General features: G+C 34.3%; 1 pseudogene; it reads left to right on the forward strand.

Annotated features, from left to right (window-relative positions):
* Positions 1 to 473: 473 nt before the first annotated feature.
* On the forward strand, positions 474 to 591 carry LOC126033251 (uncharacterized; annotated as a pseudogene).
* Positions 592 to 19,037: the final 18,446 nt, after the last annotated feature.

Raw genomic sequence — 19,037 nt, forward strand, 5'->3', positions numbered from 1 at the left:
TCATATTGCTGGTTGTGGTTCCCAAAGCAAAACCAACAGAAAAATTTAAAAAATACAACACTATTTCCTTAGGACTTATAAAGTTGAGACATCAATTCTAACTGCCGTACTACCAACATACAGCACGGCTAATAAATAGCACAGGTGCTATTACTTCACTTGGTTCTATTGAAATTTCTGTTAATGTAAAAATCTAAATTTCCTGTGGTTTAGTCCAAACACAATAAAAGGAGTTTTCATTTTCTCATATTATGGTGTTATATTACTTTAAACTCAAGGTAATATCTCAAGGCATTGAAAAAGTGACAATTTATTTGTTTCTATACAATTGAAATTCATTTTATTAAACTTATCAGCACCGTTGAAACCAGAAGAAAGTTAAAGACTGGGAAAAATATACAACTAGGCAAATTTCCCCCTGCAAATATTGGTTAAGTGGCCTTTCCCCCCACAGATACAAAGTTGTTCATTAACCTCCTTTTCTTGGCGGACATAGGGGTGCGGTCCCGATGCCCGTAATGTCCGGAGGTAATTCCTCTCGGCGTCATGTCTTTGGGACACGATATTCGAAGCCAAGGTTTCGGTTCATTCCTCGGTGACTATGAAAAATAGAACCACAGGGGCCGGAGATAGCATGGAGGTGTAGGGAGGGTGTTTGCCTTGCATGCAGAATGACGGCGTTCGAATCCTGACATCCCATGTGGTCCCTCCAAGCCAGCCAGGAGGAACTCCTGAGCACTGCCAGGTGTGACCTAAAAAAAAAAAAAGAAAGAAAAAATAAACAAACAAGTTGTTCATGATTGAGTTTTAGTCAGACAATATATAACACCCTTCACCAGTGCACATTTCCCACCAAGTTTCCCTCTTGCCTTTTCCCCCTGCCTGCCCCTGGAGCAGACAATTTTCTTGTCTCTGTCTCTCTCTCTCTCTCTCTCTTCCTTTATTTGTTCCCTTTTAGACACTGTGGCTTGAAATATTGTTACTGAGGGATATCATGCCAATCACTTTATCTTCTTTCAGCACCCTATTCTTGATCAGCATTATAATTTCCAATTGTCATTTTCATAGTGAACCCTTCTCTACCCTAACTGCACTTTTCCTCTTTGCAGCAAGCTTCCTACCATGGAGTGGTCTACCTGGCTGATTCTCAGGTCTATTGTCTCTGGATATTTTTTCCATACTACTTCTTATATCCTACAAGTGACAAATCATTCTATGTCTTTCCCTCTCCCTTTGACTCATTTTGTTCAGCATAATACTTACTCTACATGTATAAACAAATTTCACATCTTCATGTTTCCTAAAAGCTGCGTAGTATTTTATTACATAAATACACCACTATTTATCTACTCATCTGTTCTTGGGCACGTGGGTTGTGTCCACTTTCTGATTATTGTGAATAGTGCTGCTATTAACATAGGTGGGTAATCACCATTTCCTAGTCATCATGTATCCTAGTCACCATTTCCTTTGAAGTACAGAGCTTCTCAGTTTAATGTAGTTCCATTTGTTTATCTTTGATTCCACTTTCCTGGCCAGTGATGTTATCCGTGAAGATGCCTTTAGTCTCAATGTCATGAACTGCTCTGCCTATATTTTCCTTTAAGCATCTCATGGTTTCAGGTATGAAATCAAGATCTTTAATCCATTTTGATTTTACGTTTGTGCATGGCATTAAAGAGAGATCTAAATTCACTTATTTTTGTGCATGTAGTTGACCAGTTTTCCCAACATTTGTTGAAGAAGCTTTCCTTGCTCCACTTCATATTCTTGCCCTTTATTAAATTATTAATTGATCATATAAATGAAGGTTAGTCTCAATGTTCAAATCTATTCTATTTATCTGGAGCTCTTTCTTTACTCCAAAACCATAAAGCAACCAATTAATGTCATGCTAAACGCAGGATTTCTCAGTGCCTTTAATATATTTATTTTTCCCTAAGTTATATTTACAGAGCTGATGCTTAATAGAGCAAACTTCAAATGTGAGTAACTTACTATTATTATTATTATTTTATTATTATAAGCTAATAAATACCTTATAGAAAGAAAATGCAAAGATTAAGAAACTACACATGAAAAATCATAAGCAACAGTACTGTAAACCACAGTGCAACATTATTTAAAAAACACCTATTATAGAGGCAATTAAAGTATTGGTGGAGGGAAGAGGACACTGGTAAATGAATTGGTGTTAAAACATATGCCTGAAACTCAGTCATGGATAATTTTGTAATTCACAATGGCAAAATAAAAAAGTAAGGATATTTCAGTGATCAATTGGTCTATTTTGGTCCTAGAAATGGAAAAATTTGCTAATAAAAATTCTTGGCTTTTGTCATGGTGTGCCAAATAAGTTTCATGCTTTCTTGGGCAATATCATCAACCTATTCTACATTCATAGCCTTTACTCTTATGTAAGGATAGACATTACATTGAAGCTAACCTTCTCAAACTCTAAAAGACATGAATCCTTTACTTTATAATGTTCAACTCCCTTCTGTTTTTTTTTTCGCTCTCCCTAGGGAATCTTTCTAGACACCTTGTGAGATTTGAAAGGTTGTGGGAGCAATTGCTTATTAAGGTTTATTTTCTGCTATTTGAAACCTGTTTGTGCTGTAGTAGGGAAAACGACTATAGAAACCTACACATAAAGGATAGGTTTTGCTTCTTTATTTTCTTAAATCAATATAATCAATCCTACTATGTTTTTAAACTTTTTCTAACACAATTCTACCCTACTGGTAGTCTGTTGGTTAAAAGCCAGAGCTAAGTCCACAGGGGACATTGAGTTCTTTCCCCGATTCAGCAGATTTTTTTCTCTTGAGAGAAAGTGACAAGAATTATCACATAACTCAGCAGAGTTTGAAGAAGAGGGACTATTTTGACGGTTTCCCATAAAAACATAATTTTCTTTTCTTCATTCTAATTTTTCTCTTCTGAACTATGCTGTTCATTCATAGCTATGTAACTACTTCAGCTGTTCTCTACTTCAGTAGAGAAGATGAGAGAGAGCAATACTTTTTATGCATTTAAAATTTAAGACACAAGTGCTGATTCCTATTTTCATTTTACAAGAAAAGAACAGATAATTATAAAAACATTGTTGTTTCTATGCTCTCAATAGAGCTATGTTGAAAGGGAAAGTCCATAGTATTTTCTCTTTATGTGCTACTCAGGAAATTTGCCAGTTTTATGACATTTTATTGTTGTCATTGAAATTCTTCTAATTGTTTCTAATTCTCTGAAGTTTTCTTGTCCATAGATATTGTCAGACTACTTTTCTCCTTTATTTAAGTAGCTATTTATGTGTTCCTGTGAGGATTATTTTGAAAGAATATATATTCATATTTTAAACAAAATGTTATCTAAGATAGTTTTCTTTCTTAGTATAAGGGAATGGCAAACTACTGTCATGATGACATCTATGATTAAAAGTAATACTTTACATTATCTTATTAATTCATGGTAACAGGCTAGGGATAAAGAAACTGGACATTTTATTCTAGCTGTGGATGGTGCACATATTTTTTCCTCTTACAGTCAACGGCAATAATGAATTTTGATTTATAAACCACCCAAGTCTAACTCATATTCAAAGTATTTAATTCTAAACATGAAAGAACAGACCTAAATTATAGATTCAGACAGATAATACAGAGGTTAGGACACAAGCTTGGCATGTACCTGACCTAGGATCATCTCTGTTGCCATATGGTACCCTCCCCCCCAATACAGCATCATCAGGGGTGAATCTGGAAGTACCTGAATGCTGCAGGATGTGGTGTAGTGACTCTAGAGCACTGTATAGTACAAGAAGCACTGAAACATTAAACTGAGGCATTTGGCTGACCTCAAGTTGCCAGAAGCGAGCTCTGGCTCCACTGAGGAGTGTTTGGGGATTCCACACTTAAAGAACTTAAATATAAAAGTTTGAATTCATAATTAATACAAATTTTATATGAAGTATTGCTTGCTAGAGCTACAATTTTGTCATATATTCAAGTGAATTCATACCTTAGCATGCACCAGGTATATTGTTATTTGTATCCATCATATTAACATAATTTTTGTTTCAAGGCAAGATACTAATAGCATTAGGATTTACTGATTCATTAGCTTATAATTGTAAGAATTTTTTCTGATCAGTGTTGGTGAGTACAATTAATTTATTGGTTTCATAATTGTTCAAATTTATTTTCTTACATTATTTTTAATGAGATGGGGAAAGGAAAGTTTTGAAATTTTATTAATGGGCTTAAAACCTAGATCACATCTAAATTTCTATGCTTGTCATTAGTATCTTCATTGCTAATAACATCAACTTTGTTATTTATTGAGTCCTGTTTCTTTTTTTATCTTAATCTTATCCTTTTGTAGTTCAAATACTGCTTTTAATTTTCTTCTATAGTCATGGATATCTTGGACTTAAGTTATGCTGTTATTGACTTAATATTTTCTCTATCATAAATTATGTAGTTTATGTTTCATATTTTGATTTTAGTAAATAAATTTAGTTTAAAATCAATAACAAATATTTCCTTTAAGAGAGCATTATATATATTATTGTTAACATATACAATGAAATGCTAGTTGAATGTTTATGGAGCTGAGTTAGAGACTATCTGATCTGCCTTCATTTTGTTGTATGAGTGCTTATGTATGCAACTTATCACCTATATTTGCCAATATAATCTTGTGATATATACCATCTAAAGGTCATGAAGCAAATAAAAATTAAATATATCCATCATAGCCTTATTTTATTTGGAAATTCTCTTTGAAGATACTTAGAAAAATGTCTATGGAAATTGCTGCTTTAGGAAATGGACTCATTTAAAAGTCTACTAGAATTATTTTCTTTCTCTGTAACCAACAGAGCATTGGCTTTGGCAGTATTCCAATAGAATTGGGACAATTACTCTTAAGATTAATAAAAGTACCTGTAGAAAGTGGTCACATTTCCTAATATAATAAAACCTAAAACCTAAACCACATGACTGACAATGGAGGAAAGAAATACGTTTCTGGAACTAACAGCTAGATATTTTGGTTGCAATCAACAGAAACTTAATAAGATAAACACTACAATAAACAAAAAGATTATTCAGTTTAAAAAGGCCTGATAGAATTTTAGAATTGTTAGAATAGAATAAAAGAATAACCATAGCTTAGAAAGGAAGAGTTTAGAAAACTCGTTCAGGAAATTTTATTAAGATGTTAGCCCAACTATTTTTTGCCTTTTTGCTTATTGGTGGGATGGCATAATCAGGTATGCTCAGATACTCAGGACAAAGTTCTGACTCTGTGCTCTGAGATTGCTCCAGGCAGTTTCAGGGGACCATATGAGCTGTCCAGGAATTCAAACTGGAGTCAATTGCCTGCAATGCAAGCAAGTAACCTGCTATACTATTTCTCAAGCCAAGCCTCTGCTTTAATAACATAACGTAAACATGATATAAGGTTATCTTCAATCTATTATTTAAAATTAGAAGTGAGTAAACAGTTTGGGAATGGCTGTTATATGATTTTTGTCATCCAAAACCCAAGATTTCTTCTGTCTGACCTATGTTTTTCAGCTAGATTTACTTTGGATTACATCTTATCAACTCTAAACTCTGGATCCTTGGTTAGGGACAAAAGCGTGGGAGAGTAAGTTGTTTTATTATTATTTTTTTTAAGGCAGTAAAGTTGCTCACAAATCTTGGAAGTTTTACTATAAAAATGAAAGAAAAACCTTGGGAGAAAAGACATCAGGGACAAAATTGCATTCTTCATGAAAGGAATAACAATCCTTGAATAAGAGTCAAAATTTTATCTATTAGGGTAAGGTCTTATAATCTAAATGTGATTTGCTCCTTTGTGCCACCAGGGGTGATCTTTGAGCATAATTAGGTGTGAGTCTTGAGCATAAGTGAGTATGGCTCAAAAGCAAAAAAGAAAAAGAAAAAAAATTATTTTTTAATTTCTGCCCTTGGTCTGACTTTCTCTCTACTACTGGACAGTAGACTTCATCCTATTCTGCTAGGACAGAAAGCAGGAGATAGGTTATTCGAACTCTTTGAATTTCATTAGTATCAATATCACTGTAATCTCAAGAAAATGGGCTCAACTCTTTTTGGAAGCTAGTACATTTTCCAGGTTATTCAGACTTGCAGAGAGTGGGTTTTAGGTTGAGGTTATATTTATTTATTTAAGGCATAGTTACTAAACACCTTGCTCCAGGCAATATTCTACACTGGGGCCAAATATGACCTGTCAAGTATTTATGTAAATATATATATTTTGGGCAGTGGTAGGGGGGAAGTTGGATCACACTCAGCAGAGCTCAGAATTTACTCTTGGCTCTGGGATCACTCCTGGTGATATTTGTGAGACCATGTGAAATACTGTAGAATAAATTCTGATCAGCTGCATGCAAGGTAAGTACTTTACCTACTGCACTGAATCTCTAGCCTGTGGTTTATGTAAATAAGGTTTCATTGGAACAAATTTATTCCCATTTGTTTGCATATTGTCCCTGTCTACTGTGTACTACAATGTCAGAAGTTATGAAAGAAATATTTTTAAAGACAAAAGTAGTTGTATTTATCTATTTATTTATTCACTTGTTTATTTTTGAGCCACACTGACAGTGCAAATGGTCCACTCTCAGCTCTACATTAGGGGGTGAGATTGGGGATTGAATACAGTATGTGTTCAGCCTATTGAGCTAACTCTAAAACAGATGTATTTGGCTTTTCACAATAAAAGGTTTGCTAACCATGGTTGACAATAAATGGTCAAGACATACAAGGACTCTATCTTTATGTAGCAAATACATGTATGTATATATAATTATATATAACATATATATTTTAAATAGGTTATATTTATATATAATATTGACTTCTTGAATTCAGTTTTCTGGGTGATGCCTATCTCCTAATAGGGCATCTTGCAGAATAAATTTTTTGTCTTTATCTGTATGGATTTTTAGGCTTTTTGGTAATTCTACCATAGTGTATTCATAGAGGAAGGTTACGTCATTGCAAGTAAAAGTCTATGTGCTTACTATCCTATAACAGAGATCATTAATATTTCAATGACCTTTGTACTTTCCTGGTACTTCCCGGACAGTAGATAATACTACCTAAGCTATCATTTTGTTGTGTGATCCAATCATTGCGCTATTTTCTGATTTTAGACCATTTCAAATATGACTTGTTCCATTTTTATTGTCCCTTATTTTCTGCTATTTAAAGCTTTTTGAAAATGTGTGTACTACCTGAGAAAGAGCTATCATTTTTTTATGAGTAAATAGAATGGTCGTTATTATTTGGTTCTTCCTCATAAATGTGAATTCTGAATGAATAGATTCTTTCACTTATATTAGGTGTAATTCAATCTATAAAGGAACTCCTTATACTAGTTTAGTGTTCAGATCCAGAGAGATAGGAAAGAGATTAAGGTACATGCCTGGTGTGGTTCCTATTCTGGTTCATTCTCTGGCACAATATGATACCCGAGCATCCTAGGTGTAAAATAATTCCATGTTGTGAAATCATCCCACACACCATATTTTCAACCCTAGGTGGATGAGTCTGAAGAAAGGTAGTCGTGAGGAATTAATAAACCAAGCCAGTCAAGAGAGAATCATAGAGTCTGTGGCTTCTTGTCTAATGGTCTTGCTCTGCCAAATTGAAACCTTTTTATTTCATCACTACAAATTCAATGAGCAGGGGGAGGGTTGAGTGAAATCCAGGCTACATTTTAAATATCAAAGTGATAGGAGAAAAGGCAAAGGAAGTTGAGGCAATGCCTTTTTGGGGGGTAATATCTGGGCGTCATCTGATACCTGGGTGCAGCTCTGGCTGCTCCTGAGATCCACTGGGATGTCCACTAATGAGAACCTGAAGGCCCCTAGCACTGCCAAGATAACCCAGGATATCCCCACCATAACAGAGCCTGAGCAATACTACATTCTTAGGCCCTTGCATTGAGTCACTGTTGTGGTTAGTTGAAAATTGCATAAGAGTAGCTCTGTCCTACCCTCAAATCATTCATATTCTCTGTTCTGTAAGTGACTTCTCAGGAATGGCCACTGTACTATCAAGAGTAGAGCCTTACTGTAACAAAACCATTGGGAATTTTGAACATGTCTACTTTGAAATATGCTGCATTGAATTATAGGCAATTAATAGAAAGAGAACTAATAAAACACAAAGTAAATGTACAAGAGTCTTGTGGCATGAGAAATTTAGATAGAACAACTTTGTAGTATAAATAAAGCATACATTAGTAAATTTATCAAATAAATAAAATTTAAAAAATCTATTAACTATATTATGTATTCTCTATCCAGTGGCTCCTTTCAGTTTAACAAGCAGGATATTGTACTTACATTATCTATTCTTTCTTCTTCCATTCCTCCATTCCTTTCTTCCTCTCTCCATTCCTTCCTTCCTTCCTTCCTTCCTTCCTTCCTTCCTTCCTTCCTTCCTTCCTTCCTTCCTTCCTTCCTTCCTTCCTTCCTTCCTTCCTTCCTTCCTTCCTTCCTTCCTTCCTTCCTTCTTTCTTTCTTTCTTTCTTTCTTTCTTTCTTTCTTTCTTTCTTTCTTTCTTTCTTTCTTTCTTTCTTTCTTTCTCTCTCTCTCTCTCTCTCTCTCTCTTTCTTTCTTTCTTTCTTTCTTTCTTTCTTTCTTTCTTTCTTTCTTTCTTTCTTTCTTTCTTTCTTTCTTTCTTTCTTTCTTTCTTTCTTTCTTTCTTTCTTTCTTTTCTTTCTTTCTCTTTCTTTTTCTTTCTTTATTTTCTTCTACCCAGTCAAAAATATTACTAACTATAGTTCTTTCTGTCAATATAATCTTTTTATAGTTCAATTACCTTTTATAAATACAAATTAAAAAGTTAAATGACTAGCAAGTATTTACACCAAGAACTGTAAAATGGAAACGAGACAGCGTAATTGTGACCTAACAGTTTAAACTGCTACTTTGACACTGCTGACTGTCAATAACAGCAGCATTTTCTTTTAAGGCAACACTGATAAGCTCTTTGTTGTTATGTATTTTAAACTTGACTTAAAAATTATATAACTAAAACCTTCTTTAGGCTTTTCCAAGATTCTGTATTGCTCTATCTTTGCTGGATATTGTTTATACTTCCTAGCATTATTCATAGAAAGAGAGAAGACTGGTAAAAAATATCAATAAATGTGAACAGTTCTTTAATATCTGATCATTAATTCCTAAGTAGGACGGATTATGGTTAAAAAATGAGAACAATAGTGACAATGATATATAACACTCCTAAAAGGCTAAATTATAAGTGCTACATGTGTATTAATTCACTGACCTCAATAATAACAATATCATTTCCATTACATAGATGGTGTTTTGAGGTCTTGCTGGTGAGGAGGCAATGGAGCACTCCTAGGCTCTGGTTACATACTTTTATTTGTTTGTTTTTGGGTCATACCCAGCAGCGCTCAGGGATTACTCCTGGCTGTACACTCAAAAATCGCGCCTGGTAGGCTCAGGGGACCATATGGGATGCCGGGATTCAAACCACTGTCCTCCAGCATTTAAGGCAAACGCACTACTGCTGTGCTATCTCTCATATATTTATAAACATTATTGACCATTCCTTACCATAGAACATATAAAATAAAATTTTCTGGTACTGAGAGAAGATGCAGCTTTGGGAATTAAATGACCTGAGTTCTAATATCAAATCTTCATTAACAAAACCTTTATCTTGGTATATAATTAAAATTATTCCACTAAGTATATTCTTAGACATGTTCTCAAAAAGAGGAGAGTTGTTTCATAGTTAAATAAGCTTGGAAATGTTATAAAGTATGTATTTTTTATTTTTATTTTTTTTAGAAAATAGCAGCTGTTTCAAGAGTCTTATAGTAAGTAACTTATTCGTTTTGTTTGACCTGGCTCTTCTTGAGCTTTAACCACTTTGAATTCCTTTAATGTGACAATACATTTTTGCATTACAACAAGCTAATAGTTTATGAAATTTATATCATACACTGAAACATTATCTTTAATGCCTCCTTCAACTTCAAAGTTCCTCTAATTATAAGTATTGATTGTATATCAGATGTATTTGTTAGTATTTATACTGATTTCTAATATCAATACTAAATTGACTGAGAGTTACCAATCAGTGAGCTATGAACCCAGACACTGCATTTTAAGGTAGGTGGAAGGTATACATAATATTTTTTAGACACACACATACAAATACAGCTCAGTTGTACCAAATTTACAGTTTGAGACTCTTCCAACTGATTTTCTGGCATGTACAATTTATGTTCCCCATCAGGTTAAGTAGAACCTGCTTTAACTATAGCATATTATAAGGTATAATGACAATAATTTTCTGTTGAAGTTAACTGAATTATAGTCTTACTTGCAAATGGGTATATATTGTAACATCACTGAAGTCTTGGGGTTCATAAGAAAAATAGTACTCATAATGTTTGTTTCACTGTTCATGGAGTTTTCTACAAATATCTGCCTCTACCCCCATAGTTTTCTTACTTTTTATAACTACTTTGGAAGTAGTTGGTTTTGAGCTTTAGAAGTCTTGAATTCTGTAAATGCTAGTATGTGTGGACTTATTATTCTGTGTTTTTGTGAAAATGCATAGAGGACTTTTGATTTGATTTGTGCAGTCCCAGTTAAGGCTGTAAACATTCAAGAATAACTTAAAGAGCAGTTTCATGGAAGCCCTTTATAATAAAGATATTGAGGGGCTGGAGTCCCTTGTCTAGTTTTCACTCTTCATCAAGAAATAGATTAGATTGGAAAGTAGAATTCTTCATCAACATTTAAAGTGGTGAAATTGAACTTATACTATTTATTATCTCACATTGTCCCCACAATCAAGAAGTAAGAAATTAGTCTTTCACGAAATAAGATGTCTTCCAGAAGAATTGAATAAATGGGCAATTTCACAAAGTGCCACTGTAAATGATGGGTTAGCTAAGACTTTCAGAAATGACACTCGTATGCATGAACTGAACTGAAAAAAAAAATGGAAGAAATGTCTTGTGCAGAAACATTGAAATGGTCCCTTTACTTGTGTAAAATTTTTTAATGCTTCTAGTAAGCATTGAAAAGACACTTAATGTGATAAATTGGCCTTTTTTTATGGAATCTTAAGCTGGCGTGGACGCTTATGATTTTCAGTCAAAAATGTAACTGCTAGTAACCTAAATTGAAATTTTTGACAGATGCTTCGAGAAGGCCTTCTCTCTGTTGAAATAAAATATAGCTTTTTAGTTGACGTGGAAGCCCCTTTTTCTTCAGGAAGTACTTTTCATTCATTGCCGAGATGTGTTGGTGTTGATTCTGAACCTGGCCCTATGACGGATTGGTGTATTAATATGGCCTGAGACATTTTTTGTAATCTGAGAATGCAATAAAACAGAAACATCTAAAAAAGCTTATGGTCAAGAAATTCTTTGGCTTCTTGACGCAAGATAATTGGAAAATCATTTTCTAGTTCCATCATTTTATAATGCTGTTTTCTCAAGTCAGTAAATTAACTTCTCTTTGTTTAAGTTTTTTCCATCTATAAAATGGGAATTATGAAAATGGCCCTAAGCAGGGATATTGTCAGAATTAAAAGAGCAGCATCTTTGAAACATTAGGGAAAATTCTGTCTCTTGGAAATAGTAAATGTGTTATCAGTGACGAGAGAGATTAAGATAGTCTTCTTCAGGTTTATCTGTTTAGAAAAGTATCTCCATCCATATGGTTCATCAGCAGTATTCCTGTAGACCTTTGAGGAAAAATACTGTATTGTTTCCTCAAAGAAAAGGCCCAATCCAAGAATTGAAATTGTAGCAGTAGTAGTTCCTTTCTAGGTTATAATGTTACATTGCACCAAGGTTCTTAAATATATTCTTTAGTTTCAGCTTATTATGGTTTAAGAACATCAGGAAGAGGAAGAAGAACCAGCATGAGGTTGATGGTTGAGTGACAACTGTAATTTTACGTATAACAAAATCTTTTTGAATATAAAAGCTACTTTCTGGTTATGCAAAAGTTTAATGAAATATAGGCACAATGTGGTGTTTTTCCATCCAACAAAGAACTGAATTTAGCATGTTGAGTTATTCTTTCCAAAATCAACCACCTAAGGACCAAGGAATATGATTTACAACAAAAATTATTTTTTTTAGTGAACAATACAACTGAACTGGATAGCAGAAACATAATTTGGTAATGTGTCTGTTGAAGGAATACCTGATACTTGCATGGATAGCAAGAAGGAAAACATAGATCTCATCTGTACACAATATAGTCATAACATAAAATTATGAGCTCAGATATGATTTTTGAAAGACTGAATTAACATTGTGACAATTAGAGTACCTTCATTTGCATAAATCTGGGCAGTATCATTGCATGCCAAAGCTAGCTACTTATTTGGTGTGAGTGAGTGCAATTGCCCAGCTTTCCTGACGTTAGCTCATTTGAGGAAATCAGGAGATTTCCTCTTTGTAGAAAGACTCTTTGTAGAAAGATCCAGAAATCAGTATAGTTTAAATACTACAACCAGTTCAAAGCTTAGCTGAAATAACAAGTACCACAGACATGCTGCTTGAAAAATGATGAGTAAGTTCTGATACATAGCTTCTTATAGTAAAACTTGCAGTGGGACAGGAGAGTATAATTATCTGTCCATCTGTTCAACAACTCCTCCCCGAAACACACACACTTTGTTTTTAAAGCTAACTGTGTTTACCTGACAATGACCTATGATTTCTTAAGCTCTTAAGAAGAAGAGCTTGACCTGAAGGGAATCAAACTTCCATTTGGAAACAAGGAACCTGCTAGCACGTTTTTGGGGTCACAAGATCATTCCTATTGAGAAAGTCTTAACTAAAAATACTCCACAGAAAGTCACAATACCTGCTAAATCAGTAAGTCGATATTTCTTCTCAGTGCTGATATATTTAGGACAACTTTGTGTGCATAACCCCAAGCCACGGAGGTGACTCCAGGATGATCTGAACAGTCTGATACATGTGAGCTGTTCTGTGTACAAGGGTTATTTGTACTACCTAGAGACCTTGACCTATTTGTTGTCTACACCTTGGAAAGTAAAAAGTTAAAAATCCAAATGAACAAGATGAGTGAAACTTTCTCTTTCACCCCCAAACAATTCTCATAAAATTAACAATTAATTAAACACTTTTTGTTTTAATGAGGATCACAAGAATTGTTTTCTCAAATTGTCTATATGAGAACCAGAGAAGAGAGGAATAACTGGCTGATTTGTTCACTATATGTCAGGTGAAATTGACTCTGAAGCTCTGAGCGATTCAGTTTCACATCTTATGAAGCACACACTTTATAACAAAGACAATAAGTGCTGAAAAAGCCCAGAGTGCTTTTTATATGTGTAAAGAGAATGTTGCACTTACTTTTTAACTAGAAGTACGAACAACAGAAAAACTATAGAGAAGGGAGACATAAGAGATGAACAATTAACGATGAACAAGCCTCTGTTTGTCAGAGAGATAAGAAGAGATCAACTGGGAGAGGGAACAAAATAAATAGGCACATGTATGACGAAAGTTCATGGTTTGTTTAGAGAAACTTCAGTAGGTTGATGTGACAAACAGAATTAGGGGAAGTATTAGGGGAAGGGGCTATTTTATAGTTGAAAAGCAAGTTGGAATTTATTTCTTATAGCCAATATAACATAATTTGTTATGACCAGCACAACAAATTATGTTATATTGTTAAAAGATGCTTGCAAGAAAGTCAAGTGGTTGGTTGTTTTGAATCTCTTTGAAACTGTTTTTGAAAGGATTTTAAGCAAGATAATGCCATGATAGCTCTTTGAAGAGTGAAGGATATAACTAAGAGACTGAAATATGGAGAGAAGAAAAAGATTATTGTTATTGCCAAATTATAGATATAATCATGTGAAGACAAAGTAAGTGATAGGAGAATAAAGAGGAGATTTGAATCACACTTTGGTAGGATCATCAGTGGAGTTTGGTGGTTTATGTATAAAGTGAGTTAAAGAAATGTATAAAAATAACTTTGAAGTTTCTATCTTGGGGGATTGGATGCTACACATATCATTAATAATTAATAATTACATAGAGTTAAACCTGAATTTGGAAAAATGTTGAATTTATATTTAGACATGATGAATTTCTTATGTATTTTTGTATGTGAAAACAAAATGTTTATTATATATGAAAATATCCAGTAGACCATGGAAGATTTGGAATATCAGAAAAAATAAGAGGTGGAAGAATGGATTTTGGTATTGGATATTGGAAAGTTGAGTTTTTTGAAAATAGAAAGTCAGGAGTAATGAAACCACTTAAGGTAGAGGTATAGAGAGGAAACAGAAGTGCTTCAGGGAAGGACTCTAAAGAGACTTAAAGAGGCTGCAAAGGCATAAAAGTATAAGAATAAAGAAAGTGGTTTTAACTAGTAATACATAAAATATATTTAAGAAAACAGGTAATGTAAATAATAAATGTCGCAAAGAAATCATACTAAAATTTAATTTTCTTCTGACTTCGTTTAGCTATGATATGGACCATCACTACATTTCATGGCCTCTGGCTACTGCTTATCTCACTGAAATAGAAAGACGGCTTAGGAATAAAAAGTTATTTTTGAGTGTATTAGAAACAAGTGAATCCCCCAGTTAAAGGAAGCTCTTGGAGTTCAGCAAACAGTGTTTGTCCTGCTTTTTTGTCTGTAAAGAGTATGTGGTAAAGGGTTTATACTATAAAACTATATGTGACTTTGATCAGACAAGGAAGGGATAGTAAATAAGTTATTAATGATTAGTTCAAGGGTTCAAGAGATGGAGAAATTTTAATGATGCTGAATATTTACTTAAAATAGTTGTCCTTGGATTTAGGAAGGACAGGGAATGAGGCAAAGAGAGGAAGAATGGTCAACTTAAGGAAATGAAGTAGGATGTCGATTGCCTGATGGGATCAAAGAGCAGAGTTTCTAAAGATTGGTAGGAGTGGAATAATTGATTTTAAGATCAATGAGAATGGATTCTGGAACACAGTAAGGATTTGAAGTGAGGATGTCATGTAATGATGGTGCCAGAGTGTTGTTTTTTTTCATCAAAGTATATACTAGAATCACTCAGGATGACAGCAGGCAATTGAGTAGAAAATACTACTGTGATCCTTAGGAATAAAAGAAAATTATGGGAAATAAAGTTAGGGATGATAATGAGGTAGGAAACCTGTTGTCATATACTTCAGCTGGTACATAAAATGGGACTAGCGGAAAAAATACTTATTTGAAAGACTGATTCAGTTTAGAATTTTAGTTAACTAAGATTTTTAGTTAACTATAATTTTAGTTAACTAAAGTTCTGATTTTAAGTATTTCGTTTGATTATAATAAGGAAAGCACACTAGTCCAGAAAATGACAATTGTAGGCTAAATTGGATTTTTAGATGATAACAAGAAAAGCAGGGAAATCATTTTTCCCCCTAAACAAAGAACAATCACTACAAAGGCACACACCTTTTAATTACATTTCTTTAGGTTATTTAATTGTTAGCTATAATCTTGACCTTTTCTATTTGGAGTGTATTTATGTTAAATTTGACTTAACTATAAATTTTAACAATTAAAATATGGTATATTTTTGAAATTAATCATTGGTATGATTTGGTATTCAATCTGTATTATGTTTTAGCTTATTGACTCAAATATTTGAAGACATCAAATTATACTTTATAATTCTTCCTTAATCAAGATCTGTAACCTGGGTCTTTAGAAGAGATGAAGGACTTTAGCTAACTTTGTTTTTCAAGAGGAATTCATGTGTGTATTTGAACATTGCATTGATATGAGAAGATCTAAAGAAAAGTAAAATTATTCTTAAGATAAAGAGATATTTTATTTAAAATTATTGCTTATCTCTACATCTAATTTTTTAACCTCTAGCCTTTTTTGCTTTTTTTTAATTGTTATTTTTAGGCTTGTCTCCATATAATTAATTACACTCTATACATAATTCTAAACATAATCTCATAGCAGTACCAAATCACTGCACAAGGAGATTATTAAAGATAAACTTTTAATCTCATTTTTATCTTAGATAATTCAAACCAGCTCCCTATTTCTGAAAAAGAAAAAACAAAAGAAAACCTAACAATATATAAACAGAACTTGGGTACAACAACATTCCCCAAATTTACATTTTCTTTGTGGTTGTTGTTTTTTGGGCCACACCAGCGGCGCTCAGGGGTTACTCCTGGCTAATCTGCTCAGAAATAGCTTTTGGCAGGCACGGGGGACCATATGGGACGCCAGGATTCAAACCAACCACTGTAGGTCCTGGATCAGCTGCTTGCAAGGCAAACACCATTGTGCTATCTCTCCGGCCCCAAACTTAAATTTTCTATATAAGAAATAACACTGTGTTTACTTTTATTATTCTCAGAAATGTTTGAAATGTCTTGTTTCAGGATTATGCTTGAGAAAATGCTGTGTATCTTTATCTAAAAATATTTGTTGTTTATTTATTTGTTTGTTTATCTTTTATTTTATTGAAACCATTGTGATTTATGAAATTCTTTGGGTTTCAGGCATACAGTGACAGTGAATCAGGGCCATTCCCACCACCCGTGTTCCCTCCATCAATGTTCCTAGAGTGCATCCTATACCACTACTGTTTGCCTCCTGGCATGCCATTGTAACTCGTTCATTTTAAGTTTAGATAGTTATAGTTTGGGTTTCTTGGTTCTATTCTTGTTGACTTTGACTTAAATATTTAATTATTTTATTTATCTCCACCAAATGCACCTGAGACCATTTGGACCCTATTCTTCCTTTTTTTCTTCTTCTTAACTTTATAGAAACAATGCAGCAATATGAAGTAAAACAAAGTAATTCATCTGTCAAGGTTCTATGAAAAAAGCAGGAGCCCTTATCTAAAAAATAAATAAAAGGTTAACATTTCTTGCACAGGCACAAAAAAATGTCGGGGAAAATAGAAATGAAAAACCACTGGCCTAAAAACAGGTGTCTCTACCCCTGAATCATCCTGCTATATGACAAACTACAAGCTCCAGGCATACTAAGTTTTCTAACTCAAAAGTCTTTCTTTATTGTCCTAGGAAAAGTTCTCCTTAATCATAGTTGTCATATTTAGACGTCATTAATTAGAAAGGTTTTTGACAGATCCTATGTCGAAGCAAGGATGTCACAGAGTGTCTTCTGGTTTCATCTCATCCTTAGGTGGTGAGGCAAGAAAACTTGCCCTGAAAGCAAGCTGTTGCTGTTTTCAAGGTCGTCTGAGTGTCATACCACTCTGGAGCAGGTTAGTGCCAGGGCAGCATTAGGATCTCCCCTGGCAGGAGTTTGATTCCTGGTGCTGGTGCAGAAAACCATGCTAGTTCCAAAGATGGGATCAGAGGTTCAGGGTGTGAATGGTCAATTTCTGATCAACTGAGGCCTAAGTCAAACCACTATGATCAATGTTCAGAGTAAAAGGCCCCCTGCAATATAAAATTTATGAGTTCCTATCCCTTTTTGCCACATCCCACTCAGGAAAGGCACACACCACAAGGTATAGTGCCCTCCTGAAAAGGAATTATTTGCCAAAAAGGCCCGCTTAGAGTAGTCAAAATCACTTGACCCTTTGCGTGGATTGTTTGACCATAATTCCAAAAGTGGCTGTAACTATCTCTCTCTTTATTTTTAACCTATATTAGAAATTAGGCCTTAGTAAATTCTTTCTAACAAAGGAGGACAGTACAAATCCCGCCAAAAGTCTCCCACTTAACAGCTCCCTGTAATTTTTGCTACTTTGGCGCCAAGATCAGGTTTTTCCCAAAACTTAGCTCATAGTAAAGTAATTTTCAGTTTTCCCCCAAAACTCTAAAACATTCCTCTCTCTTCCCACTTCCCTGAAAATTACCTGTTTCTTTTCTGCTTACCCAAAACAAAGCAAGCCCAAAACAAACTTCTCTTCACCTTCAGTATCGTTCTTTAATATGCTAATTTTAGCCAGAGTCCTCCATTCTTTTCCCAGTTTCTTTGATGTCAAGAATTTTCACCCTGCCTCAACCTTTTAAAAGCAGCCAGCTCAAAAAATAAATTTGTCTTCGTCGTTTCAGACGTAAGTCCCCATGCAATCTGTGTGGTTTCATTCATTTCTACAATATTATTCCGTCATTTGCCATTCCGTGTGCCCACTCTCTCCCCGTGGAATTTTTTCCCGAACTCCACGAAGGATCTGTTTGTAGGCGCTGAAGATTTGCAACAGAATTGGCTCACAGCACCTTTTAGATAAGAACTTTCTTCTATACATAAGATTTCCCCATTTTAATATGACTCTACAAAAAACAATGCCACATGATACTACTGGTGCATGTGGAGGTAAAAATAACAAGCTAAACAATCCCTATAATCTGATTGTAACCTGAACTCAGACCCCAAGAGAAATTTCTCTACTAGAACTTAATACTAAGCAAATCCAAAAAAGGGAATGGAAAAACTATTATATACATAAAGGAATACACAATAAGAATTATACCTATTAAGGAAATACATCTAAAGAAATACACAAAGGATTTAAATATACATATCCTCTTTAAGTCGTTTGAAATAGAATGGGAGCATGGAATAAAATACAGAGCACAGTTTCAGCCTGTGACGTGGTCTTGTGGAGTCTGAAAAATGGCACCCAGCAGTCAGGGAACAGGTAATGTTCTCAAGCTTAGAGTCTCTCTAAAGCAGAATTTGGTAGTGAGCAAGTCCACAGTGAAGGGAGGTGGGAGCAAAGGGGTCACAGTGAGAAAGTCAACAGCAGCGGTATCAGCAGCTTTGTCCCTGGCTGAGGCAAGGCGGGCTGGAAGGTTGTCCTTTCATTTTGGGAGCCAGCTGGCAGCTGGTTGGGGTAGGGGGATCGTTCTGATGTTTGAGAAGTTCAGAACTGAGAGTAACAAAGGTTAAATAGGGATAATTAACAGTTGAGATGAGGTGAGAGGGTGAAAGGATAGAAAAGGAATTGTAAAGTGGT

Source organism: Suncus etruscus, chromosome 16 (genome assembly GCF_024139225.1).
Source record: "Suncus etruscus isolate mSunEtr1 chromosome 16, mSunEtr1.pri.cur, whole genome shotgun sequence".
Classification (NCBI taxonomy): domain Eukaryota; kingdom Metazoa; phylum Chordata; class Mammalia; order Eulipotyphla; family Soricidae; genus Suncus; species Suncus etruscus.